The sequence below is a fragment of the Macrotis lagotis genome, chromosome 8 (genome assembly GCF_037893015.1).
Source record: "Macrotis lagotis isolate mMagLag1 chromosome 8, bilby.v1.9.chrom.fasta, whole genome shotgun sequence".
Taxonomy (NCBI): domain Eukaryota; kingdom Metazoa; phylum Chordata; class Mammalia; order Peramelemorphia; family Peramelidae; genus Macrotis; species Macrotis lagotis.
In genome coordinates this window covers 120,827,312-120,855,192 of record NC_133665.1, presented here as the reverse complement: position 1 = coordinate 120,855,192, position 27,881 = coordinate 120,827,312, and the positions used below count along the sequence as shown (strand labels likewise).

The 27,881-nt window shown below is 35.0% G+C and overlaps 1 long non-coding RNA gene across 3 annotated transcripts; it reads left to right on the top strand.

Annotated features, from left to right (window-relative positions):
* The first annotated feature begins 1,046 nt into the window (after positions 1 to 1,046).
* Positions 1,047 to 26,864, top strand: LOC141496127 (uncharacterized). 3 transcript variants are annotated; one of them, XR_012470947.1, is made up of 5 exons: positions 1,060 to 1,128; positions 1,257 to 1,401; positions 10,846 to 10,914; positions 12,256 to 12,351; positions 26,633 to 26,864. It is a non-coding gene; the product is annotated as an uncharacterized LOC141496127 (long non-coding RNA). The 3 variants fall into 3 exon arrangements; XR_012470949.1 differs by lacking the exon at positions 1,257 to 1,401 and adding an exon at positions 4,837 to 4,891 and having other exon boundaries at positions 1,082 to 1,128; XR_012470948.1 differs by lacking the exon at positions 1,257 to 1,401 and having other exon boundaries at positions 1,047 to 1,128.
* The last annotated feature ends 1,017 nt before the right edge of the window (positions 26,865 to 27,881 follow it).

Below are 27,881 nucleotides of genomic sequence, written 5' to 3'. Positions count from 1 at the left end.
TTCTCAAATTCTTGATATCTAAAATAAAAGGTTGAGACCAAATGATTTTGGAACTCTTTTACATATTTTTTACATATTTACATATTATATATATGATTTTGGAACTCTTTTACATATTATTTACATGCTATATCTTTTACATATTATTTACATATTTACATATTTATATATAGAAAAGAAAATGCATATATATATATTTATATATATATATATATATATATATATATATATATATATACATACATGAAAAATGTTTTGTCCTCATGGCCTGTCCCAGGTACCTAGTTTTATTTATATGTCTGAACTATGAGGGCTCATAGATCATTATCAAGTAATAACCTTTCCATATTTCCATATATACATATATATGTATATATATAAATATGTGTATATATATAAATATGTGTATATATATGTATATATATATACATATATATATATATATACATATATATATATATATATATACAATAATTCCCCTGTTCCAAGTCACTTTGGCACTGACTTTAATTTTCTCCTTTTTAAATAATGGTACTGCAATAGATGATCTCTAAGATCACCTAACATTTAATGAGTCAATGAACCTTATTTGGTAGTCATCCCTCCCACATCAGACTACAAACAAACCCAATTAAATTGGTTTGACATTTGATAGGCAAGAAGCTTCTAGACAGTGCTTCAGTAGTTAAGATACCCAAGACCTCCAAACCTCTCCAATTCAGGATTCCTGTTTTAAGATCTACGTTTTCGAAGGAAACAGAAAAGAAAAAGCAACCCAAAACCCAGGCTTAAGCTATGTAGTAAGGATATGTACTACCTTCTCATAGGATGTCAACCAAGGAAAATCTAGTTTATGTATGGGAAATGAAGGAGGAGATCCAAAGGACAGTTACACTCTCTTTTGGCATTCCATCAAGTGGATCATTCATTGTCACTTACTGTGCAATTCCTTCTGACACAGTTTAGATGAAGCAACTCCCCTGCTTCACCCATCATGAAGTGACCCACCTAGGGTTTGTTGCATCATACCAAAAGCAATGAGTTCAGAAAAGATCAAAAGTTCCCCTAAAGTGGTCAAGACAACTCAACACATATTCCATGGGCTAATTCCAAGAAACCCATTCAAAGGTATGTTCCCTGGGGTGCAATTTCTGCTTCATGTTTTGCAATAGAAAAATGGAAGCTTTAGTCCACCACTAAAAACTTTAGCATTAATTCAATTATTATTGGTTTCTTTTTTTTCCCCTGTTATAAAGGAAGTTTCAAACTAAGGCAAGGAGCACAAAGGACCCTATAAACAAGGAGCATAAAGGGTGTCATCAGTTGAAAGGGATAGAGAAAACACCACTCTATGGATGGAAACAACAAATCCTGAGACATTGGAATGAGGCTTCCACAGAGGTGGTTTTAAGGCTATGAGAACAGTAAGATATAATGAGGCAAGAGTTCACTTCAGTGTGCCATCTGCTTGCTTGCTATTTTAACTAATTATTCTTGCTAACTGGGTAATAAAATGCTCTTGCTTCTATATTATTATAGGACTGTGAATACTGCATTTGGTACCTTCTAAATTTTAACATTTGGGGGCAAAGTACCAATCAGCCTGCTCTAGTTATGCCTGAAAAAGGCAAAATTTTTTTGTCAAATATAGACCCTAAAATAGGGATATATATGTGTATATATATATATATATATATATATATATATATGCATATACACTGATTTTCTTAGACCATTTCATTCCTCCATGAGTATGTATATGCCAATCCATTTTTAAAAAATAATCTTGATTATTCAGCCCAAAGTAATGATTGGAAAGTTACAACCAAAATAACTTGAGAGGCTAATCCCTTATATCAACAAAACACTTTTCATCTAAGGTAAATCTCCAAAATCTCTTGAAAAAAATTATTCTTTTCATTATCCTGAAGCTGGATAAAAGTAGATATCAAAGTTAGACAAAAGTCAGAGGAAAATAACGGCCTACAGGTCAACTCCATTTATCCTCAATAGAATTGGTCTGACTCAAGGGCTCTGGAAAAGAAAAATGCTTTGTCCTCATGGCCTATCCCAGGTACCTAGTTTTATTTATATGTCTGAACTATGAGGGCTCATAGATCATTATCAAGAAATAATCTTTCCAGTTTCTACCCATACTCATGTGGGTCATATTAAAATCTAGTGTGTTTCTCTTTATACAGATGATATCAGTATAATCAATATGCAGCTGCATCTCTATCTAGTTGGGCAAACTCGCCCAGAAGTATTGAATAACTTCACTTCCTCAATCACATTAAAACATGAACCAAACTAGGAATGGGGGAATAAAAGGGTTCCTCAGTTCCAATTCAATGAGGGGCTATCACTCTCCAGATTTAGCAGATGGCAAACCAGGCAGTTTTATATGATGATCTAATTAGTTTTCAGCACCTAATTATCACCTCGCAACAGAATCTAGAATAAAGCCTTAAAATGCATAATGTTTAAAGGACTCCAGTAGGAGTTTATTTTAAATGCTGTGATGAGCATTACTTAAGTTAATTTTTTTTAAATCAGAAATGGACTTAATCCATCCAGAAGTCCCCAGGAAAAGTTTGGTACATCAAAGAAATACTTTGATTAAGTAATATGTTTGCATGTGTTGTGTGCAATAAGGTAAGGTCAACTGTTCAACCTAGTATGACATAAATTAAGAAATTTAATTTCTTAAGCAGGAACAATTTTCAAGATAGCTGGACACTGAAAAACTCTTTTCAAAGGAGCATAATTGCTTTTGAAGATAAATATGTCTCCTAAAGCAGACTTTCAAAATGTGTTGCCTTAAGGAAAAGGTTTTAAGATGACAAATTTCCAGGCCAGCCGATATCCAGTCAGGTCTTGATTGGCCAAGATTCATTTAGGGCTCATTTTTGTCAAACAGCCACCTGTACTCAGTGTGATTCTATTATGACAATATTTGTTCACAATGCTCTGCACATTGCCTGTCTTCAGGTGAGAAAAAAGCCTTCCTAAAGCTGAAAAGCACCAATCTAAAGTTAAATTCAATCATAGGGTTAAGAAGACATTTGGTTGAACTGTTATACATCTAGAGACTTCCAAAGGACATATATATATATATATATATATATATATATTCACTTTCACCTCAAAGAAGAATTGAAACATACCATTCCAGTGACATGAACTGCTTTTAATTGTAACTTTTGAATCAGCAACTCTTATAAACATGAAGGTTCTCCTTTGGAGAGCTAAATCATTGTTTTCACCCACATTATTGGGATTTTCAGTATCAAACACTTTATCCCTAGTGTATAGTCACTAGGTTTCCCTTACACACTCTCAGAAGACTAAAACTTGAAAGGTTGGTCAATGATTAGGAAAGGAATTTTTATTTTATTTTTTCATATGAACTTACTTTTTGTTTTTTTTTTAATTTTCTTCCATTTGTACATGCATGTTTCCAAGTTACAAAATTTTCCTCCATCCTTCCTTCCCACCCCCACCCCCCTCAATAGGGATCATTCAGGTTAGCATTTTACTAGGTAGTGCAGTGGAAAGAGGACCGGCCCTGGAGTTAGGCAGATGGGAATTTTTGGTCTGAATTTGTTCAGAGGAGGGAGAGAGAGAGAGAGAGAGAGAGAGAGAGAGAGAGAGAGAGAGAGAGAGAGAGAGAGAGAGCCAGAACTATATTTCAAAATATGTAACTTATATACATTATGGTTATTGTAATTGGCTTGTAATTTTGATCTGAAAAATTAGTTTATATTCAGTACAAGGATGTAATGAACTGTGTGTTTTAGAGTTTCTAGTTTCTGTTTCAGTAGGAGATTTTCTGAAGGGAAAAAGTAAGGAAGATGGTATTCTTGACAGTCAATTTTTTTCCATCTTAATTTATATAAAATAAAATTAACATCAGAAATAGGGGTAAAACAATCCCCTTGTTTCCTTTTTCAGTGATCTATCTCCAAAGCTAGTTCTATCTCCAAAGCTCCCATGGCATATCCCAAGTTATCTGAATATTTCCACTTAGATGTCCCAAAGTGACCCTGCTTGACCACTATTCCCCGTTGTCTGCTTAATTGTCCCTAATAGAATAATGTTCACTTGTAAGGGCATGAGTTCTCTTTGCTTTTGTAGTTAAATATCCCTGTGCTTATCAAAGTTGTTGGTACATAGTAAACATATTTCCTTCATTTATTCACTTAATTCTATTGCCATTTAAAATTCATCTGAAATTTGACATGTCCAAAATAGAACTCATTATTTTCTCTCCAAAACCCACCCCTCACCTAAATTTCCCTAGTTCTAAGATAGCATCCTTCAATTCTCTTAGCTTCAGAACCTCATATTAGTCTCAATGTTTACACTCTTCTTCTACCATATATAGTCAGTTGTCAAACCTTGACATTTCTATCTCTCTTATATCTGACTTCTCTCTACTCAGGCAGTCAGTAATAGTTAATATAGTATTGGAAAGTACATTGTCTCTCAACTCAAAGGATCTGGGTTTAAATCCCACTTTTGGTGCTCGTTGCTTGTATGGCTTCCATTTAACCTCCTTGGGTGATTTCAGTTTTCTCATCTGTAAAATAATGACTAGATGTCCTCCAAGGTGCCTTCCATTTCAAGAGTTGTAGAGCTCTGTAACTTTTATCAGTGACTTAAATAAAGTTATAGAAGGTAAGCCTATAAGAATTATGAAGAGAGAAAGGAAACAAGCACTTATTAAATATGTTGTAAGCATCAGACACTGTGCTAAGACATTAAAATACTATCTGATTTGATTCTTACATAAAAACCTGGAAAGTGGACACTATTCTTATTTCTATTTTACAGATAAGGAAACTGAGGCAGGCAATGGTTAAATGACTTATCCAGGGTCATTCAGCTAGTAAGTATCTGAAGATAGATCTGAATTCAGATCTGGTTGATTCCAGGCCCAATACTCTCTCCACCTATCTGCCTCACTAGAGTTATGATAGTTGCATAGAACTCTACCTTAGTCAAACAACACCTGGAGTATTATATCATTATCTAATTTCCTGGGCACCATATTTTAGGGAGAGTAAGATAAATAGGAGGATGTCTATAATGGGGAAGGTCTTAGGGTTATATTATACAATGATCAGATGAAAGAAATGATGACATTAGTCTAGTCATGTAGAAAAGTCTTGTTTTGCTAGGACCCAAAGGATAAAATTATGCACAATAAATAGAAGCTATAAAGAGGAAAATTTAAATTGAGGTAAGGACACATTTCCAAACAATTAATGTTACCTAGAAGTAGAATGGATGGTGTCAGGAGGTATTGGATTCATCCTCATCAAACAAGATCTAAATAACTATCATTGGGTAAATCACATGGGAGGTTCCTTGTTCAGGAATAGATAGAACTAGTTGGCCTTAAAGGCCTGTCTAGCTCTTGGATTTGATAATGCCTTAGTTGAAGAAAAGATCTGAGGGAAAATTTTAAAAGAAGAATAGGAAGATAGAAAATGAAGTCACCTAGACCTATAGATGAGATTGCACTTCCAAGAGGAAGAAAGGACATGATCTTTCGTTCTTCACAATTCTCCAAATAGTTGGATGCAGGACAGGACTAAAGAGAGAGAATTGAGGGCTAAAATAAATGTCAAAAGTGAAATAACAATAAGGGCTAGAAGCAAAGCAGAGTAGAAGCAAAGTGACAGATAATAGTATGCTGATATCAGAAGGAAAGTAAGAATTAGGAGAGCTGGCTTTCCAGTCCCAACTATACCTCTTATTAGTTGTTTGCCCCAGACAAGCCACTTCAACTAGTCCTAAATTTTCTCATCTATAAAATTAGGGATATGGATTAAATTACCTTTAAAGTACCTTCCAGCTCTAAGATTCAGTGATTCGGTGTGACAACAATCCAAACAACATTTGTTATAGCTCAAAAGAATTGTGCTATTTGAGAGAGAGCCAAAAATGAAGAATAGCCCAATGCCTCATTCCAGACTTTACAAATGCTATAATTTATGTCTAACACTTAACAAATGTTATCTAGCTCTCCAAACTGAAGTGAATTCATGATTTTCTTCCCCTTCTAAACATGCAATCCTTGCTCAAGCTCTTCCCTAAGTGCATCAAGTTTAGGTAGTAAGGAATCAAAAATTAGATTATAAATTCTAAGAGGGCAAGTACTGTTTCATCCTTTTAAAATTTTATCTCCAGCATTAAGCACAATAAATCATTTAATGTTTGCTACTATCAAGAACAAAAAAGGGATTCTGTCTAGCCTTCACTTTCTCCTTCTATTCTTCTTTTAGGCTACTTTAGAACTCTCAATATTCAGCTTTATTCTTCCCCTTTCTCTACATATACTAAATAAGAAGGGATAGTCAATGTTCTGGGGGAAAATCACACAGGGTTCTCCATGTATATGCCAAACAAACTCCTAAATTGACATCCTATTAAGATAATCATGTAAAACAATGTGATGTAATGGGATGAGTGAGGGAGCTGAAATGAAAAAACTTGAGTTCAAATCCCAGCTCAGCCCTTTACTACTTGTATGATCTCAGACAAGTTACCCTTCTCTGAAGCCCTCATCTGAAAAATGAGAAGATGAGATTGGATCATCTCTAACTTCCGTCTGGGAAACTAGATGGTATAGCAGATAGAGGGTCTGGCCTAGAGTTAGGAAGACTCAACTTCCTGAGTTCAATTATGACCTTAGACACTGTAGCTCTGTTCCCTGAAACAGGGAACCTGGGCAGAGAGATATTGTAACTTTTCCCTCTTTTTCTGTATTGAGACAAATGTCATGATCCTTTTCTTTTTCTGTATTGTTCCTTTCAAGCAAAACCCTGTAAGCAAGGAATGTTCCTAGCAAATAGACATTGTTAAAATAGTAAATCCTTTAAAACTATTAAACCTTTCTGATTTCCATATCGATTGAATACATTGAATATTCTGTATTAGTCTGGTATTTAATCCTATCTGAACTAGTATTTCCTAGTTATCTCACCAGGCTCTCTTAGTTATACATCATAAACTCCTTGGGGCAATCTTGAATTAACAAAGACCCCAACTTCCAGTCAAGCTGATTCAGCTAAGGTAGTATTAATTCTCAACCTTAATTTAAGAATTTAAAATTAATCTATTATTTTTGGTCCTCCAAACTGTACAAGATACAACTTTATGTCATAGAAACTCCTTCTTAGTCATTCCCTGAGACCTCCCAGTTCTACACCTAACTCCATCTGATCCTTTCTCCAATAATTTCTTGAAAAAGTCTTTCTTGCTATCTTCAAGCTGATGGATCCATTTTGATTGCAGCCCACTCACCAATTTTTGACTTTTCCTTTTCTTAGCTATCTTTGATGGTCTCACCAGCCCAACTTGTAGCTCTTTCTTCCTTTTACTTTCTTTACCTCGCTAAAGAATTCTGTGAATTAACTTGTAATTTTTTACAATAACATATGATTTCAAATTTATGCCTTTTCTTGCCCTCCTGAGTCAGAGTGCTTTGTGATTTTTTTCACTGAAAAAAGAAACCTCAACAATTCTTGTAAACCCCGTCCCTGACTAATTCTCCCTTCTACAACACTGAGTAAGTCTGCCTCAATTCCTCATTTATAAAGTGAATTAGAGAAGGAAATGACAAATTACTCTAGCATTTTTGCCAAGAAAACCCCAAATGGGGTCAGAGAATTAGACACAACTGGAACAAATGAACAACAACAAAGTTTCCTTCTAGTTCTAAATATCTATAAACCTATTACCTGAGGGAATAAATTCTGTTAGCCTTCCTAGCTTCCTCCTCATCAAAGAAGATTTTCTATACTTCTCTGGTTGAACAAAAAGAGAGCAAACACACCACATAATTGTGACTCTGTGTCTCTGCACTGAGACACTACTCTTCCAGGATAGATCTTTCTAATCCTCTAAGGTCTCTTGCCTTTATGCCTTTACCTGTTCCTTTCTTTTCTTTTTCTCTTTTTCGGTTTGATAGACCTCAATTCAATTCCCTCCCATTTGCTATCTGCTGTGTATGCATGGACAATGACTCCCTTGGCAGTTGAGGTTGCCTCTAGCAATAGCCTGAATCTTTCACATACTGCTTTGTTTCCCAGGTTTTAGAATTACTAAAAATGTGCTTTTTTAAGAGAAAATGTTTCTAAATAGCTTATTTAAAGGCAAATCTCCCTTTCAATGCAAAATATTTTGAAACATTTCTATACCAAAACTTAACAAGATTTTAAAATAGAAATTTAACTATTTTCATAATAACATAAATTTTCATACCTATAGTAAATACTTTCTATTCCAGCAAAAAAGTTTACCTCCTAGAATTCCTACTTTCCTTTAAAGCACAGCTTAGGTAGCACCTCCAACATAAGCCTATTCTTGATCTGTCCCCTTCAAGTACCAAGCATTTTCCCTTTATCTGTTTTATTACAATTTATTTTTTTTTCAGTTAACAATAATTTAGTTCCTCTTTTTCCTATGCCCAAAGGGGCAAAAACTTTTGTATCAAATGTGTATAGTAAAGCAAAATAAATAAATATATGCCTTATTCTTCAACTTTAATCCACTTCTCCTCTGGCAGAATGTGGGTAGCATTTTATCCCATTGTTGGACTCCTGGAATCACAACTGATCATTGTATGGATCATAGTTTTTAGGTATTTTTAAATTGTTAGGGTTTACACTATGGTTATTATATAAATCAGTCTCCTTGTTCTGTTCACTTCACCCAGGATTAATTTGCATTCACATTTTCTCTGACACTAGCCCTTCCTCTTCCCTTACATTACAATTACATTCCATTACATTCATATACCATAATTTGCTCAGTTATTCTCCAATTGATGGGCACCTTACTTCGTTTCCATATTTTACCATTACAAAAAGGTCTGCTATAGATATTTTTGTATGTGAGTCTTTTTCTTCTTTCTTTGGTCTCTTTGGCGTATGTCCAATAGTGATTCTCCAGATCAAACCAGTTGTCCAGTTTCATGACACTTGAGGCATTACTTTCCCTTTCATGAAAAGCCCTTACCTTACTTTACATTTACCAAACACTTACTAGCTCTTTTATTACATTCTCAGCCTCTGATTTATCATCTGTAAAGCATAGATCTGTGATTTCACTGGTATAGGGAAGTTCCTGGGAGAAAACTCTCTCTACAATAGTATCCAACACATCCATCTCTGAAACTTGCAGTCCCAGAATGTCAAATTCAATGGAAATGAGTGTCATTCACCAGTACATAAGTATCCCAGCAGGCAGCATGTTGACTTAGAAAAACCACACATTAACATTATCTATATTCTATGGAACTTTATTCATTTTGTTAAATATTTCCCAATTACATTTGGTTCTGGACACTCAGTAGTGGGCTCCTGTCTGATGTTTGATACCTCTGCATGAAGAAATCAAGAGTATGCCTAGGATCACACAGCTAGTGTAGATAAGAGAAAAGACTTGAACTTGGAGCTCCCTGGCTCCAAAGTCATCTCTCTATCAGCTATTCTGCACTCACTCTGCAAAATGGTAGTAATAATAGGACTTACCCTTACCAGGTTATTATGTGAATTGAATTATACATGCATGCATGCATATATACCATGTTATTTATATGCATTTGTCACATGTATCTACACATCAGAACATATGTGTATGTATGTGTGCAAAAAGCACAGGTGCATTTTGAAAATTTGAATACTAAAAAATGCTATCTATAACTATTGTTATTTACTTCTCTGTTTACTTTTCATATCTCTCCCCTCAATAGACTATAAGGACTTTGAGACCATAGACCATTTTCATTTCTGTCTTTGTATCTTAGCTCTTAAGGGTCTTGTCCATAATAAGTACCTAATAAATGTTCAGTGAATTGAATCGAATTGAGGATACTTTGCTATGATAAATTTAGCATCAGGAAGGGAATTGTGTATATCACATGTCCCTAGACATTAGTTGATGACAGTAATGGTGGAGAATCAGCCAAATGGCCACAAACTCTTGAGACCTATTGATGAATCCAGAACATTAAAAGGAGAATGTAAAGGGACCAGAAACCAAGTCACATTTGGAATCAAGGATGTCTAGCCCGGAGAAGAGAAGATTGAAGAAGGAAATTCTCAGTGTCACTGTTAAGTGGTGTGATCTGGAGCACTGAATCTGGTTTTGTTCTGACATTTTAAGAAAGACACTGACAAATCAGACTACAGTCAGAGGAAGCTGAGTATGACTAAAAGTCATACTGCAAAAGGATGGGTTGAAAGAACTAAGTTTGTTTATACTGAAGAAGAGAAATCAGGGGAGTCAGGAAAAAGATAAGAGGAGACATTCCAACTGTGCTCAAAAATAAAAATGCTGCTTTTTTAGAATAGGATTTTTTCAGTCCTAGTAAGGAGAATTAGAAGCTTTGACTAGATGTTATAGAAGTAGAGTTTGGCTCAATGTAAGGGTGGGAGGAAGTCTTTCAAATAATAGTACTAAAAATTATATCAGCTTACTTAGTAGTAATGAGCTTGAAATTAAAGGTTGTCAACACAGTGATTTTTAGGAATCATTGATCTGAACCTAAAAAAGAACCTCAGAATCCATCTATTTCTAATGTCTTTGAAACCCCAAGGCATTAATGTATAAATTTACATGGGGTATCTGAACTTAGAAAATGATAAGTTCGCTAATTTCTCATTGAAATTTTGGCATTTCCTTCTATTATTTGAAGTATTATTCCAAGAAAGTATCCATACACTCCACTAGTCTTCTATAAAGGTTCATGACACTAAAAAGGTTAACAACCTCTGGTCTAGTTTAACTCCCGCCTTTTACAGATGTATATTTGGTTCTTCTTTTTTACAGATGAGAAAGCTGAAACACACAGAGATGGAGGGGTCTTGATCAAGGTCCCCGAGTTAGTAAATATCAAAGGTAAACATCAAATATCAAAGAATCCAATATACTCTGATCTCACTATTACGGAAAATATTCCTGCACAGGCAATAATCAATGTCTCTTCCAACTATGACTCCATGACTCTGTGAAATATTTCAAGAACCCTGCCATGGGAACAGATATAGAAGTCAATAAACAGAACTGAGATCACTGGGCAAAATAAGAAAGAGATAAATTTCCATTCGATATTAAGCTTTAAAGAATAATTAACAATGTCTAAAATTAATAGGATTGCAAAAAATAGTGACAGTCATCACCGGAAGTTTTCAAACATTCGGGGATATTGTAGAGTGAGAGAAATTATCTTCTCTTATATTAATAACTAGTTAATAATTTGGATTAAAGTTTTCCTTTACTTACTAAATCAGGAGCCAGTCCATGTAGATCAGTCAGTTAATTTCCCAAAGCTTCTGAGTACATGCTCTAAATCTTAGGCTGGATTGAACCCAACTTGAAACTTTAATCTAATCTAGGTAAATTCTTGAGGAAATAAGTTTATTCTCTTGCAGTCCTTCTATTACAATTCAGAGGAATCCAACTTGGGAAGGGAAAAAACAGCCTGAGTGGTCTTGGTAAAGATTGATTCCTTTATTCAGATTGCTAAAAGCAGTTGAGTCTCATGATCAAACTCGTTCTCAGCAGGAGGAGTTAAAATTTCCTACCTGTACATTTTAAAATCCATCTGCTCATTAATTCTTCACCAATCAAGACTGATTTTCACCTGTCAGGCATTTCCTCTTCCAAAGGTATTTCAATATTCAGGAATCCTTGGTTTTGTCTTTGGTTATCAAGAGAAATTGCTAACCATCAATTTATTGATTATTTACTAGCTCAATTAATAAATTGATTGTCTCTCATGTTTTTCATTTATCTCAGAGAGAATTCTTAATATAGAGATACATCTGTGTAAAATGACATCTAATATTTCTTTTAAGGTAATCCATATTTCATATAAGGGATCTCCTTCAAAAACACCAGATCATCCCCAAAATAGCCTGTCCAGTCATGGCTTGTCTCTTTGTTAATATTATATTGTTTTATTTTTAAAATTTCCTATGATGGCAAATTCTTTGTTAAAACAACTCCTTTTTATTTGCCTTCAGCATACAACTCACTTTATCTTATCTAAATTTGTGATTCCTTCAACAAAGGAGTATTGAAATGAATCTCATTATCAATCCAATATGATCTTCCAAATATAATCTGACACAATATAATGGAATTTCTATTTTGGGGTTATTTTTGCACCCACCTCTCCAAACAAAATTCTCACATTAACTAGAGTGTCTCTTTTTATTCTTGTGTTCATTCCTACAGGTTAGTCAGTCCAGTTTATAAATGAGAAAACATGAACATAAAGTTCTCAGACATTCTGGCCTTCTTTAGCCCTCAAGCCAAGACTCATCAAATAAGGTGAACTCTGGAGCATGACCCAGATCAAAAACTCAAAGTAACTTTGACCATGAAGGGTAGAATGATGTCTAAGGTAACCAGGAATACAGATTTATAGATGTACTTAAAAGTGGGAAAACCAATTTTCTGTCACTTCAGAGACACCTATTAATAGCTAGAATTTATATCATGCTTTAGGGTTTGTAAAGCACTTTACAAATATTATTTTATTTGTTCCTCACAATACCAGGGTATAGATGATTTTACTATGCCCATTTCATAGAAGAGGAAACTGAGGCAGAGAGAGGTTAAGTGACATGCCCAGGTCACATAGCTAAGAAATATATGAATCTGGATTTGAACTCAGGTCTTCCTGTCTCAAGCATTAAGGCTCTAGCCACTGTACCAACAATCTGCCACATCAGAAAAATTAATTTTGCCAACAGAAGCAAAACAGATTGCAAGGTTAACATTAAACCTAAGAGAAGGGAAATTAGTATTGTTTTAAATATGAAGTATACATGCATTTTACAATCCATCTAAAGTTACAATATGAATCCCTGGGATTGTTCAATGTCATAGCACAAGGATAAAAAGATGAATAATATAATGCCTTTATCTGAAGTAGCATGTTATAACACAGAGAATGGTGGAAAGAATCAAGGATGTTCAGTTACAAATATCAATGCCTGGGATTTCTCAGTGTCATGACCCAAGGATGAAAAGATTAATAGTTCAATGCCTTTGTCTGAAGCAGCATATTTTCACACAGAGAATGGTGGAAGGAACCAAAGGAGTTCAGCTTGGAGAATAGAAGACTGAAGACAGAACATTTGAAGTCAGGATAGACCGATTTTGGAACCCACCTTCTTCAAGTCACTTAACTTCTTTAATCTTCATCCTCCTCATCAGGGACATGTGACATTCACAGTCCCAGAAGTACATCTGTTACAAGGTCAATGTTGGACGAATGTGATCAATCAATAAGTATTCATTAAGTACAGATGCATGGAAGATCTGAGCTCAAGCTCAGTCTCATAAACTTAGAAGGTGTTTAACCTAACTGACTCAGTTTGTTCATCTGTAAAATGGAAGTAAAGAATAGCACTAATCTCCCAGTGGTATGCGGATCAGATAGATAAGATTTGTAAAGTGTTTTGCAAACATCACAATGCTCTATAATTGTTATTGTTAATAATAATATTATTATTATTATCTTCAGTGATGGTCAAGATGGGCCTAAACAAATCACAAATCACACCTGACTCAGTTTTTGAGGATACTATTGAACAGATCTCTGTTAATACACGCACAGCAGAGTTTGTTTGGTTTTTTTAAGTTACGACAAGCAGGAGATATTCAAACCTTTATTAATTTGAAAATTTATCCATGATCATTCGCTTGGGGAGTAAAGTGTTTCAGTGTTAAGCTCTAACATAACAATGAAGCATGGTCTCATTCAAGTAACTTGGTCTCTCAGCACCTTAAAAATTTCAAAGCACTTTTTTAAAAAATCATCCCCACAGTAATGTCCTTTAAATGTTCAAAATACTTTGCTCCATGACTCTGATGTACAATCAGTGTTAGAACCTTAAGCACAATAACTCAAATCTAGACCTCAATGAACCCGATTATTTGTCTTTTTTACATTATTAGACACCCAAAACACAATTTTTAAATTAAAGAATTTCATAATGTGGTTATGCAGAAGAGTTCTATTCAATTCATGAAAGAACATTTATCTCCAACTATGTTACAGAGATGGTATTTTAATACTGCATGATTCACTTAACAATCTCTCTATTAATTATAGCAGAATTTCACAAGCACCTTCATCTGCTCCCATAAACTTTAAAGTTTAAAGAAACTTTGCTTTTCTTAAAATAGTTACCCATTTTTCCTGAGTAACTTTATACAGAATTATTAATCAGCTATGAGATATTTATTCCAAAAAAAACTTTATAATAGATCTAAAGTAGATAAACTTTCTGTCTTTTGAGACAATCTGTTATGGTTTAAAGACAGATTTGAAATAAAAAAGCCCTAACTTCAAAATTGTCTCAGACACTTCTTAGCTTTGTGACCCTAAGTAAAGCTACTTTACTTCTATCTGGCGCAGTTTCCTCATTGGTAAAATAGGAATGATAATAGAAACTATTTCCCAAAGTTATTCTGCGGAATCAAATATATTTTTTTAGGTAAGTCACAGCTTGGATAAGACAAATGTCAAACTTCTAGACTTAAATAAGAGAGTAAGCTTGGAACACTACAAAACTTCCCCAACAAGGACAACGAGGAAATATCTATAAGTCAAAGTTTTACTCACCAAATCATCCCACTCCGTCCACCCCCTTTTTCCAATATTCATTTCTAGTTATTAGAATAATAGGATATAATTCTCAAAGAATTTGAGGAGCTTTATGTGCATAAATATAAGTTTGGGTTTATGGGATTGATGGCCCAGAAATGCATTAATGGACCATAGGATCATGGATCTAGAATTGAAAGGGACTTTAGAGGTCATCTAGTATATCCCCTGTATTTTATAGATAAAGAAGCTGAGGTTCAGAGGAGACTATATAAAGGATTCGTACAGTGTCACGCAGATAGTAAGTGGCAGAAACCTTTGGTCCCCTGAACCCAATTTCCTCATGCTTTCCATTATTGTTGCTAATAGGCACATAAGAACATTCTCAGGAAAAAAGTGAAAACAGTACATAGATGGACTGCCACCTCAAGGTTAGGCGTATGGGAACAACAGTAATACCTATGTATTAAATCTTGTTTTGTACATTTGCTGCACTCAGCATTTTGTGAGATACAAAGTTGAAAAAAGTTATCCTTCAGGAGCTTATCTAACAGGTACATGGCAGAAGATAACTGAAATAACACAATACAGAGAGAGTAGCAAAACAGAATGCAAGGTTAAGCATAAGGGGAAATTATGGTCATTACTAATCCTCCGAAAGAGGAAAGCATTGTTTTTGATTTGGGCTTTAAAAGATGAATAACTAATTAATTATACACCATTTAAATAGTCCTTTAAGATTGAAAAACACTATACAAATCCTGTTTGAACCTCACAACACTAATGAAGTGAGTGCTTATTATCCTCATTTCACTGAAGAACAAACTGACAATGGGAGAGCTTCCATGATTTACTAGGTCACACAGCAAATAGGTATCTACATCGACTTTTGAACTCAGATTTTCCTAACTTCTTTTACCAATGGCAATGACTAGAAATCTTGAAATTCAATTTTCAAAGACATCGATGAAAGACATTGGAAACATTAGGCCAGATCAAAGCACAAGCTCAGAGCAAAGAGGAACAGTGAATAGAATCAAGGGAGTCAAAGACAAGCAAGGAGAGGCCAAGGTTGAAGATTCTGAAAACAAAATTGTGAAGACGGTGATATCTATACTTGAACTTCCCTATTAAACACTGCTTTTATTTTCCACTTGTCTGTCACCTCTCCCACTCCACCCAAGGAACTTTCCTATATCCCATCCTTGCTTTTATCTGACTGTCACTTAATCCTGACAGATTTAGGATATGACACCTTCCAGGATATATTTAATAGGGATCTTTTATTTATTTATTTTTTTACAATGCAGTGGGGTTAAGTGACTGGCCAAGGTCACACAACTAGGCAATTATTATGTGTCTAAGAACAGATTTGAACTCAGGTCCTCCTGATTCCAGGACCAACACTCTATCCACTGCGCCACCTAGTTGTCCCTAAATGGGGCTCTTTAAGAGGAAGAGGGGACTATATAAAAAGACAGTCTTTCTTTTTTTGCAAAGCAATGGGGTTAAGTGACTTCCCCAAGGTCATACAACTAAGTATTAAGCGTCAGATCAGATTTGAACTCCAGTCCTATCTCCAGGCCTGGTGCTCTATTCATTGTGCCATCTAACTGTCCCAGAAAAACAATCTTAAAGCAAAATTGTGCACAAGGGAAATAAAAAGATGGATTTTCATTTCTTCAAAAATCGGTGCTCCTATAATCTTTCTTACCAAGTCCTAGAACACCTCTTATTTATAGTCACCTATTGACTTCATCTGTGACATGAACTAGAGAAGGAAATGGCAAAACAGTCTAGTATTTTTGCCAAGAAAACCCCAAATATAGTCATACAGAGTCAGACATGACTGAAATGACTGAACAACAATAAAAGCATACAGCTTATAGAGTAGGGAAACAATTAGTATTTCATGTCCACTATGACCATGGGAGGGAGGAGGATAGAATATTTTGAGGCTGTTACATTCCTGTAAACCTGTGAAAGGTGTATTGTGAAAGTGTGTTGTCATCCTCATTGTATTCCAGGAAGATGAATAAAGTTTCGGACCCTCACTTCTGAAAGTTTCTGGATCCCTTTAAATGTGCTTCTGAAAGGGAATCTTTCTTGGCATTTGAAAATTTTAGATAATCATTGAAAACACTTTCTATAAAAATAATCTGCAGTGCTAGCTACAATGAAAGAAGGGTTGTGGAATTTCACCACCTTCAACAATGCCTTACCTCAGGCCCAACTGAACTGAATATCATGTCCAGTTAATGGACATGACATACTAATTGTTCCCCTACTCTCTAGTGGCTTCTCACTAGCTCTATGATTAATAGTATTTGTCCTTCATTCTTGAAGAAAACCATGACATCAGGGAGGTGATGCCATGAAAAGCACATGAGCTGAATTTGAGTGAGGGGGTCAGATTGGATGCTACTCATTTGGTGTTAAGAGGGGTAACCAGAATATTTTTTTCTTGCTTTTTTTCCTGTTTTTTCCAATCTTTCTGCTTTTGAAAGTTTTTGTGACCTCATAACAAAGAAGTACCAATTGAGTCCAAGAGAGGTGATTCATTGTCATTCTCCTTTCAGAAATAATAGGATATTTTATACTTTTAGGATTAGTATTAAGAATTCCATTTTCATTACATGGAAGTCATTTTGATAGATTTGTCCGTATGTATTGAGGTAGAAATTCCCTCTAGTAGTCTACATTCTTGATAGTTTTGATTTTATGCTGGGTTTTTACATTTATTATTGAGCTAAGATTTTCCCAAATAGCCCATTGCCAGATATTTTTTGTCTGTACCTGTCAAAATGGCATACTCCCAGGGTTAAATAGATGGAGGAAAGTAGACTAGATTGCCTTTAGAAAATTTCCAAGTTCTTTTTAGTGACCACAAAATCCCATAATTCTAATACCAATATTCTACTGACTTTGCATAGCTGTAAGACATAGGGAATAATCCTTGAAGAATTGAAAATTAATATCTTGCAAAGAACTTTGAAGAGGTTAATGGTAAAAGTAAACAAGCTGCACCATGCAAACAAAGAGAAACTTCAAGAAGAACAGAAATAAAATATATCATCTAGAAAATAGAGAAAAGGAAAAAACTGAACTGGTCACATGGCAAGGAAGGAGATTTCAGGTGGACTGTCCAAGGTTTCTGCTGCTATTATACCAATATCATGTGAAATAAAGCATGTTGGGTGCCTCCCCATCCTCTGGTGAACTCATAGAAGAAAATATTTAAGAATTCCACAGGTTGAACAGTTCTGAGGCTAATTGGTTCAATGGACAACCATTAGACCAAGAATTGGAAAGAAACACCTGAGTTCAAATGCAATTTCAGACACTTAGTAGCTGTGTAACCCTGGAAAAATTGCCTAACTTTTGTCTATCTTAGTTTTCTCATTTGTAAAATGAGGATAACAATAGCACTTACTTTCCAGGGTTCCTCTGAGGACCAATGAGATAATATTTGTAAAGTGTTTTGCAAATCCTAAAGCACTGCTATTACTATTTTACATGAATAGACTACAATCTGCATCATTGTAGGGAACATTCAAATCAACGAGATCTCAGATTCATTTGTATATATGTGAGAGAACTCTCAGGGTGAACAATCTTTGTAATGATGGAGATCAACAACTTGTCTGTAATTTATAGTCTTACATGACGAGCGTCATTCACTGACTTGCTCTTTGGTCACATAGCTAGCTTGTATTAGGGATCATGGTTAAATCCAGGTCTTCCTGACTCTGCTCCCATCCATCTACTACGCTATGCCACATTTAATTTTGGCTCATAAAATGTTGCTGCTCTCTCAAGCAAAATTGCATTTTTATTTTATGGAATTAAGCTCTCTGGAAGTTCTATCGACCGATGTCTAGGTGATCCAGGGATACTTGCCCACTCAATAGATTTGAAGTATAGCAAGTTCAGTAAGAGATGGCAAAAGAACAGAGATTAATAAATATCTCCTCCATTTCTGCCTCAATAATGTGCAGAGTCCTAGAAATCTCTAATAAATATGCAGGTATCCATCAAGGTTTTTTTAAACTATCATCATTAAATCATCAATGCATAATGAGATAGAATGGAGTAATGATCAATAAATAATATTAAGTACGAACTATTGTAGAGAATTATCAAGAGGTTAAGAACTGTCTAGAACTGCGGATAAGAAATCCTGCTCTAAATTGGCAGTTATTAGCAAGATTCCTAACTTCTCAGTACCCCCCAAGTACCTCTCTAAACTTATAAACTGAAGAACAAATTTTATTGTTTAAGTATTTCAGTTGATCAGACCTTTGTGGCCCCATTTGGAATTTTCTTGGCAAAGATACTGAAGTAGTTTCCCATTTCCTTCTCCGGGTCATTTTACAGATGAGGAAATTGGAGAAAACAGGGTTAAGTAATTTGCCTAGGGTCACAGAGCTAGTGAGTGTCTGAGGCTGAATTTCAGCTCACAAAGATGAATGAATGATTCTTTCTGACTTCAGGTTCAATACTCTATCTACTTTGTCATCTAGCTATTCTTTTGTTAATAAACATTAGTGAGTTTCCAGTCTCTGGAATTCACTACATGAATTTACTCTTTCTTCTCAAAAAAACAAATCAGAATGAAGAAGACACAAAGAAGGTAAATTGTAGTAAACGGGCATCAGGAAATATCTGTAAATATAAAATATCCCTAAAGAGTCAATCCTGAATTAAACATTGAAGTAATATCATTGAGGCAGCCAAGAAACAGCATTTGAGTCTTGACCAATAAGGAAAAAGGGGAACAAAGATGAGAGAAGTGAGAGGGAGACAAGCAAAAAAAAAAAATATATGCCCCTCTTAGCTCCAACCTTAACATATCTAGTACTGAACTACTCTCCCCACCCCAAAAGCTAGTTCTCCCTTCTCACTTACCCAATCCTCTTAAAAGTCTCATTATTCTTCTCAGACCTAAAATATAGATGTCACTTTGGAGATGAAAAAAGAGAGACAATCCTTTGCAAATCATTTATTAAATGCCTACCATATTCCAGGTGGCATGCTATATACTAGGGTTACAATAAAAAAGAATCAAAGAATGAAGCAATTCCTACACACAAAATCTTGTATCCAAATGGATGATATAGGAATATATGTGTGTGTGTGTGTGTGTACATATTTTTGTATATGGGCATCTATGAATCTATAAAATACAAATATAAATAAATACAAATATAAATAGTCAAATAAGAAAGATAAAGAATCAATTCAACGCATACATCCCTATTTGTCTTTTTTAAAATTAATTTTTAATGATAAATTTTGTTTTTACATTGCCTAGAAAATTTCCAAGTGTCCCACCCTCTTCCCACCAGAGGTATCTCTTATAAAAAAAGAATTTTTTAAAAGAGAAAAGAGAAAAATTCAGCAAAAGCAACAAATTGAAAAAGAATCTGATGATTCAAATATTTGAATACTTCATTCCATATTGATGAACCATTTATCATATGCACACATATAAATAAGCAAATGGGGTGAAATGTCTTCCCACATCTACTGGTCATTGGAGTCAATCATTGGAGTCAAATTTGCTCTATGTAATTTGACAACATTTATTTTTGACTGTTTTGTTATGGTTATTATTTTGTGTTGCTTTCCTGGATCCTATCATTTTATTTTGTCATTTTTTATCTCCTTCAACATCTCTTTCAGACATATTCTCCTTTATGTTCCTATTGCTATTTTTCCAACTAATGCCTTTTTCCTCCCCCTCCCCCATGTCTGAACAGTTAGAATAGCTTCATAACTGGTCTCACTCCATATCTCTTGCATACAACTGACAGGTTCCTCCAATACACCAAGGATATTTGACTTCACCAATAGTAGTATTCCTTCTCCCAAAGCCAATTGAAGCACTTCTATTTCTCACTAGATGATCTTCAGGAATTCTGAGGCAGAAAAAGAAAATTTACTCTGAAGCTAAACTTCTAACTAGGAGAGTCCCCAGAGAGAACACATGGTATTTTCCAAAGCTATAGCCAAAGCCTTTGTGTCTTGGTAGGACTTGTTTGTGCTCTTCTGACATAGGCTTCACACACCTAGAATCCAATCTATGCCAGACTGGATGATGTGAACTTTGAGATAACCTGCAACTTTAAATCTAAGCTACTTCAATGAGACATCAGAGGAGGTGGAAAATACTCATGGAGGCCAATCCTTAAATACTTCTCATCTAGGAAATTCCTACATCAAGGATAGTATAGATTCAGATGCAAATCTTATGCCCTATTACTTCTACTCCTTGTTCCTGGTCCTATCCTTTGTAGCAACAGTTGTCTAATCCTCTTCTTTTTGGTAATCCTGCAATAATCAAATTATCAAATTAGTTTCTTCTTCTGTTAGTTAAACTTTCAATAACCTGAAACCGGACTTCTCCCCATCCCTGAAACTGCTCCACATTGTCACGATTCCCCCAAAATATATCTAAAAATATGGATTGGCTGGGACCAGCTCATCCTGGCTCCCAAGAGTCAACTGTTAAATTTTCATAAAAAAACAATTACATTTTGGAAATCAGAAAATCCTATATTTCATGTCTTGATTCATTACTTTGCTGATTTTTAAACTTAAGAATATGATGGGAAAATGTTAATTATGCCAATTAAACTTTAAAATGTGTCATACATGCTCTTTTAAAGAGCCAGTTATTTGACATTCGCCATCAGACCACTGACCATAAATGGTTGTGATATTTCAGATGTGCTTTGTTTTCTTTGTTTTCTAGGGGGTTATTTTGCAAGACAAATGGGGTTAAGTGGCTTGCCCAAGGCCACACAGCTAGGTAATTATTAAGTGTCTGAGACTGGATTTGAACCCAGGTACTCCTGACTCCAAGGCCGGTGCTTTATCCACTACGCCACCTAGCTGCCCCCAGATGTGTTTTGAACAAAAGTACAAAGATTTTATTTTACCTGGGATATATTATAACTGGCACTATCCAACATGATCTGAAGTTGATGGAACACTTATTCCATCAGACGATTATTATCTCAGAAATGCAACCTAGACTATCTTAGAAAGATCTTAATAATTACAATTCCTTCTAAACTAGAAAATTGACTCCCCAGCCCCTAGGGCTATACCAAGTGCAGTTAAAGCATACAGATATGTGTTGGATGGATGATTGGGAAATGTACATATAAAGCAGAGCTCCACTGGATTCCTTCCAAGAATCATCATAGAAAGATGCACACATCAGGGAATTCTTTTTCTGTTCCTGAAAACTTACCTTGCTCTAAATGATTTTGCCATAAGAAATGGCTTAAAATAGCAACCAATCAATTAACTGCTGCTAGCAAGGACAATTATTTTTCTTCCTTAAAAACCTCCACTATATGCCATTCCTACATATTCACAATGGCCTTACAACAAAGTCCATTTCAGTCATTTTCTGTTTTGTTTTTTTCCCCAAACTGTAGGGTTAACTGAAATTAGTAACTATCAGATCTAGCACTAACTGGCCATGTTCTGGAGTACTAAACTTCTTAGAATGATAGATTTGAAGCTGCAAGAGACTTTGTAAAATCCCCTCGCAGCTCACAATTGATGGTGCTGAATTCCCAGAGATTTTAGATAACCTACCTCAAGTTCCAAAAGTATATGATAGAACCACATTCCAAAAAACAGAGCTTCCCAGAAATACCAATGAAATGGTTTCAAGAATTAGATTCTCTCCACCATGGAATATATTGTTGACCCTATGGCTGTTGTGCTGAAGAACACAGTGAATAAACATTCTTCTTACCCTCCTTAATCAATGATGGAAACTATTTGGGAGATACAGTAGAAAGAAAATGAGAAGGGGTATCGATAGCAATCTATTCTGATGTTCTTATTTTATAGACAAGAAACTGAGAACCCAGAGAAAGTATGTAAACCACACATCACAAAGAATATGAACACAGGTCCTCTGACCTCAAGCTCAAATTTTTCTTTCCACTTCTATGCAATCTAAGTTTAATGTAATATCTCAGATGTTGTTTATAGGTGTGAATTATTTTATAAAGATGATGAGGAGGAGGATTATGATGATCATGGTGGGGGTGAGGGTAGTGGAGGCAACATAGGGCACCAGTAACAAGGTGTTAACATAACTGTATTCAAAAGGGAGCCTGTCCATTGATCAAGAACAGATTAGCCACACTCACAGTTGACCCTTGAAAGGCTGTTAAACAGTCAGAATCAATCCATATAGGAGTCAGCAATTCAGGAAGAATCCAGTGACCAGTGGAGTTAGAGAAATAAATGTTCTTGATTTTTATAGTGCAGAATAAGCTTAAAAGCAGAGTAGGGCAACTGCTTAAAGGACCAGTAGTCTGGGGAAAAGAATTGTGTAGGTAAATTAGGTACAATATCTGTCATTACTAGATGCTATGTTGTTAAACTTCCCTGCTCCCTACAATTGACTATAGACCCCAGGATGGCATTGCTCTATTTCCTTTTCTCCCTTTATTGTAATCTTCTATTTGATCCCTTGGATATTCAACAGGACAAATAAATATCAAATTTCCCTTCTCTCCCACTTAGTCATTCTCAAATATAGTAGACAAATTCAATAATGATGCATCATATTAGCATTTATTTTATTTTATTCAATTTTTGAATAATTCTAGTTTCTTAGGCAAAATCTGATTTTAAAAAAAGAAAGAAGAAAACAAGAACAATTTACCTGTCTCTAAAAGACAATATTTATAAGGCATAGATCGCTAGAGAAATACCAAGTGAAATACTTTTCTCTTAACTTCCAAGAAACTCCACCAATTTGTTGATAGGATCTGGGTGGGGGGGATGACAACACTTAGTCTCATTTCCATACTGGATTTAAGACAAATGTTTGAGCCAAATGATTTGTGAAGAAATGGGAGCTTAAGCCTCGTAAGCCTCAACTCCATTACAGCTTTCCGGAATTCATACCAAAGCCCACAAATTGGGGCTGCCGTCAAAGAATATCACACTCCATATGTGTCAGCTAAATCCTCTTCACTTCCCACTGCTCTCACTGTTTTTGTGCAGGTGCCCAGATTGCAACCATTTTCACACTTAAATGAATCACATAAAATCAAAAAGTTCAGATTCAATGAAAAGAAATTCAGAAACCCTTTCTGTTTGATGAACAATGCTTTTATTTTTGCCTTTCTAGCCATCACATTTGAACAGCATCAGTCTTGGGAAAAATATTAACACATCATAATCAGATAATGACTTGGGAATTTTCCTCACAATAAGGTTCTGGGAAGACATTACAAACATAACCATCCTCATTTTTAAATGAAACCAAAAGTTAAAAAAGTCAAGCCATCAAGTATTTATTGAGTATCTATTTATCGAATGTACCAGGCACTGTGCCAAGTAGAGAGAATATGAATTTAATATTTCAGAAGTGATGATTATTAAATGTGGTTATTATTAAAATATTAATAGATATCATTTATATAGTCTTTGGAGGTTTGCCATGTTCTTCATATTTCATTTTCTTATTTGATCCTTTTAATAACCCTGTGTGGTAGGCGCTATTATTATCTCCATTTTACAGAAGAGAAAATTGAGGGAAAGAGAAACAAAAGAGTCTATCCAGGGTTATAGAAGTGGTGTCTAAATAAGAATTCGAATTCTGTCTTCCCAACTCCAAATTCAATGATATAATCCTTTCACCATCTTACCCATAATAAGGAAGTCTCTGCCTTTAAGAAGCCTACTAGTCAAGAGTTTTGCCCAAGCTCTTAAAGTTAGTGTCAGAAATGGAATTCAATTCCAAATCTCTGGATTTCTTGTCCTGCTCCCTTTCCCCTATATAGCCTTGAAGAGTCTATAACTGGAAATCAAAAATTCTACTGACTTCAAAGGGAATCTTTATCCATAAAGCTAAAACTAAGAGTAAAAGACATAAAACTGAACTGAAGAATTCCTTTCATTTCTAAATTCACAATTTCTAACTCAGTGCTGAATGGTTGTGGAATGAGCTTTCCCAATCTATTTACTCAGCTGCAGCAATTGGAAGCAAGCTGCTCATTTCGTTCCTGAGACATATACTGGCTAACTTTGTCTGGCTTGCCTTTCTGTTATTTAATAATGAGTTGCCTGAGGTTGAGAGATTTGCCCAGTATCATGAAGCAAATCCATAGTAGGTTAAAGATTAGATGTCACAGATTCTGAATTTCTAAATGACTGCTGAGTGGGCCCAATCCTACCACTTTTTGTGTTCTATAAAAGGTTTATCCTCAACCTTTCAATTGATTACCCATCAGAAGCTGTAATGAGATATCTAGCCAATACTTTCTAAGCAAAGGCACTGCTGGCCACAGAAACTACTTCTCATTCCATGGGACATAGGAGAGTCTCTTAAGCTTTTCCTTCTCTCTCTCTAAATACATTCTACAAATTGGCAGGAAAGATGGAAGCTAGAAGTACCAGTCAGCCCATATATCCATTTTGCAATCTGTGGATTATCAAGGCAAGTTCTTGTCTTTTCCATATGCACTTCCACAGTGGCAACACTGCATCACAAAAAATATACAGTGTTCTCAGAACCCAGTCCCAACCTCTCTCATGACCACCAGTTTCAGATCTCTGGCTGTCAATTGGACATCTCAAACTATATGTTTCATGGACATAGTGAGTTCAATATGTCCAAAACCTAATTTATCATCTTCTCCCACTATCCCAGACTTTTCCTTTCCCCTATTACTAATGGGTACTAGCATCTTTCCAGTTTCCCACCTTAGAGTGATCTGTCCTCACACTTCATCACTTCCCATATCCTATGAGTTTCCAAATTCTCAGTTCTACCTTTAAAGCAATCTGTATATATATGTATATATATATATATATATATATATATATATATATATATATATATATGCTGTTGATTTCCTCTGATATCTGACTATCCTGACTATCTGGTTCCTCAAGACTCTCCCCATTATAGTCCATCTCTAACCCTAACTTTAGTGTTCCCTATTTCCTTGAGGATTAAATATGAAAATCCTCTATTTCATTTATAGAAGCCTCCATGACCTAAGCTTCCCCCTCTTTCCAGTATTCTTATACCCCCTCACTTCCAAGTTCTTTGTAAGGCAAACTTCTTGCTATTACATACACATACACATACACATATACACATACAAACACATTCACTCACACTCCATCTCTCCACTCCATTTTACTGGATTTCCCTGAGATGCTCTTCTTCCTCACCTCCTTCTCTAACCTTCCTGTCTTCCTTCAAGTCTCAATCATATTCCCATCTTCTGCAAGAGTTCTTTCCCATTCCTCCTTAATACTAGTGTCTTGTCTTTGCATTTATATATTGTCTCCTCATTAGGCTGTGAGATCTTTGAGAATGAGAACTACCTTTTGATTTTCTTTATATCCCTAGCAGAGTGTCTGATACATAGTAGGAATTTAATATAACACTAGCTTCCTGACTGACTGGATAATAGAGATGCTGCTCTAGAATAGGGATGTCTTATACCGTAATATAGTTATGCTCAGGATACTTTCACTCAGGAAACATCAATGAATCCCTGTTGAACTTAATAACCCCCAAACTCCTTTGCTTGGTATTTAAAGACCTCTATGTAATAGTGACACTGTACCATTTCAGACAAGTTTCCCAATCAGCTACTTGTACATGACATACTCCAGTAAAATAATTCTACCCTCTATCTTCCAAACATCCACTGTGATTTTGCCCCTCCATTTCATTTCATTTCAGTAAAAGTTTATGCCTCTCTTCATGCTGTTTGATAAGCTTCCAATGTCCGCTCTCCAGCTGTTAAAATATTACCCATCCTTTAAAGCCCAACTCAAATGTTCCATATTCCAGCTAGCCTTTCCCAACTTCCCAGGGATTAACAACATTCCCCTAGAGTTTACATAGCACTTTGTAGCTCTCTAATGTACTCATCATATAATGTTGAATGTTTTAGTTGATCTGTGTTTATGTTTTATCTCTCTATTTAGTGGCATCATGGAGTAGTGTATGGAAAACTGGCATCAGAACCAAGAACTGGGTTTTCATATCACCTCTGCTGCTTGAAGGATTCTGAGTGACTTTTTCTACTTTTCAGTGCTCTAGTAACATTTTAAGACCATAATATTTCAGAAAAAAAAGGTACTAGCTTGCATTGATAAAGGAAATTTCTTCACCCGGAAGTTCCTTTATCTAAAGAAATCCCAAGTCTAGATCCTATCTTCTACTTAACTGTAATACTTTCATGAGATGGACTACATCTTATTTAAACTTTGTTCTATAGAGTCTGATATAATTTTAAAATATATAAAATGACAAATAATAACACTAGCCATTCTTCTTGCCATAAAATTGATATTTTAACTAGTCCATCCCTAGTAATTATTATGAAATTATTTAAATTCAGTAAATTTATTGAGAACCTAGAGGGACAGATGATCAACGATATAGTATAGTAGATAGAAAGCTGACTTCAAAACCAGTTAGATTCAGTTCAAGTCCCCTTTCTGACAAATACTGGCTGTGTGTCATTAGACAATTTATTTAACTTCTCAGTACTCTGAGAAATTCAAAAACTATCAGTTATAAAAAAAAGTGCTCACTTAATAGGGGAAAGTTCCCTATACCAATGAAACCTAGTTTTCTAGCCTACTATAGGCTGGACACAGTGCTAGATGGAGAAATGAAGAAAAGGTGCAAGTATAAAATTAACGTTATTTTTTTTAAGAAAACTTATGCTAAGGATATCCTTTAGATAATCCAAACCATTGATAAGGAAAGTGAGGACCAGAAAGATTGTAGTTTGCCTAAAGTCACACAGCTAGTTAGTGACAAAATCTAGACTGATGTATGGGTCTTTTTTTCTTTAATACAATAATGCTACAAGGAGTCACTGGGACTTTTTTCCTTTAGTTAAGATTATTTTCTTTTTTGCTTCCTCTTTAAGTGCAAATATTTGTGTGTATGTATGTTTAATGCTGCATAAAAGTAGTGTTCTGTGTATATATTAAAATAGTAAATGAATGTGATATTTGAGGGATGGGTGACATTTAATAACACCTGAAATAAAGCAGTTACAGTAAACTAAAATAATAATATTATCTCTTAAAATGAAGATGACTAAAGGGTGAAGAATTTGATAATCTTTGCTAGATAATAATTTCTACTTGAGAGAAATTATTAAAGTGAATTTTAAAAATCAGTCAAGTATATTTTATAGCTATGAAAAGAAGAAAGGTC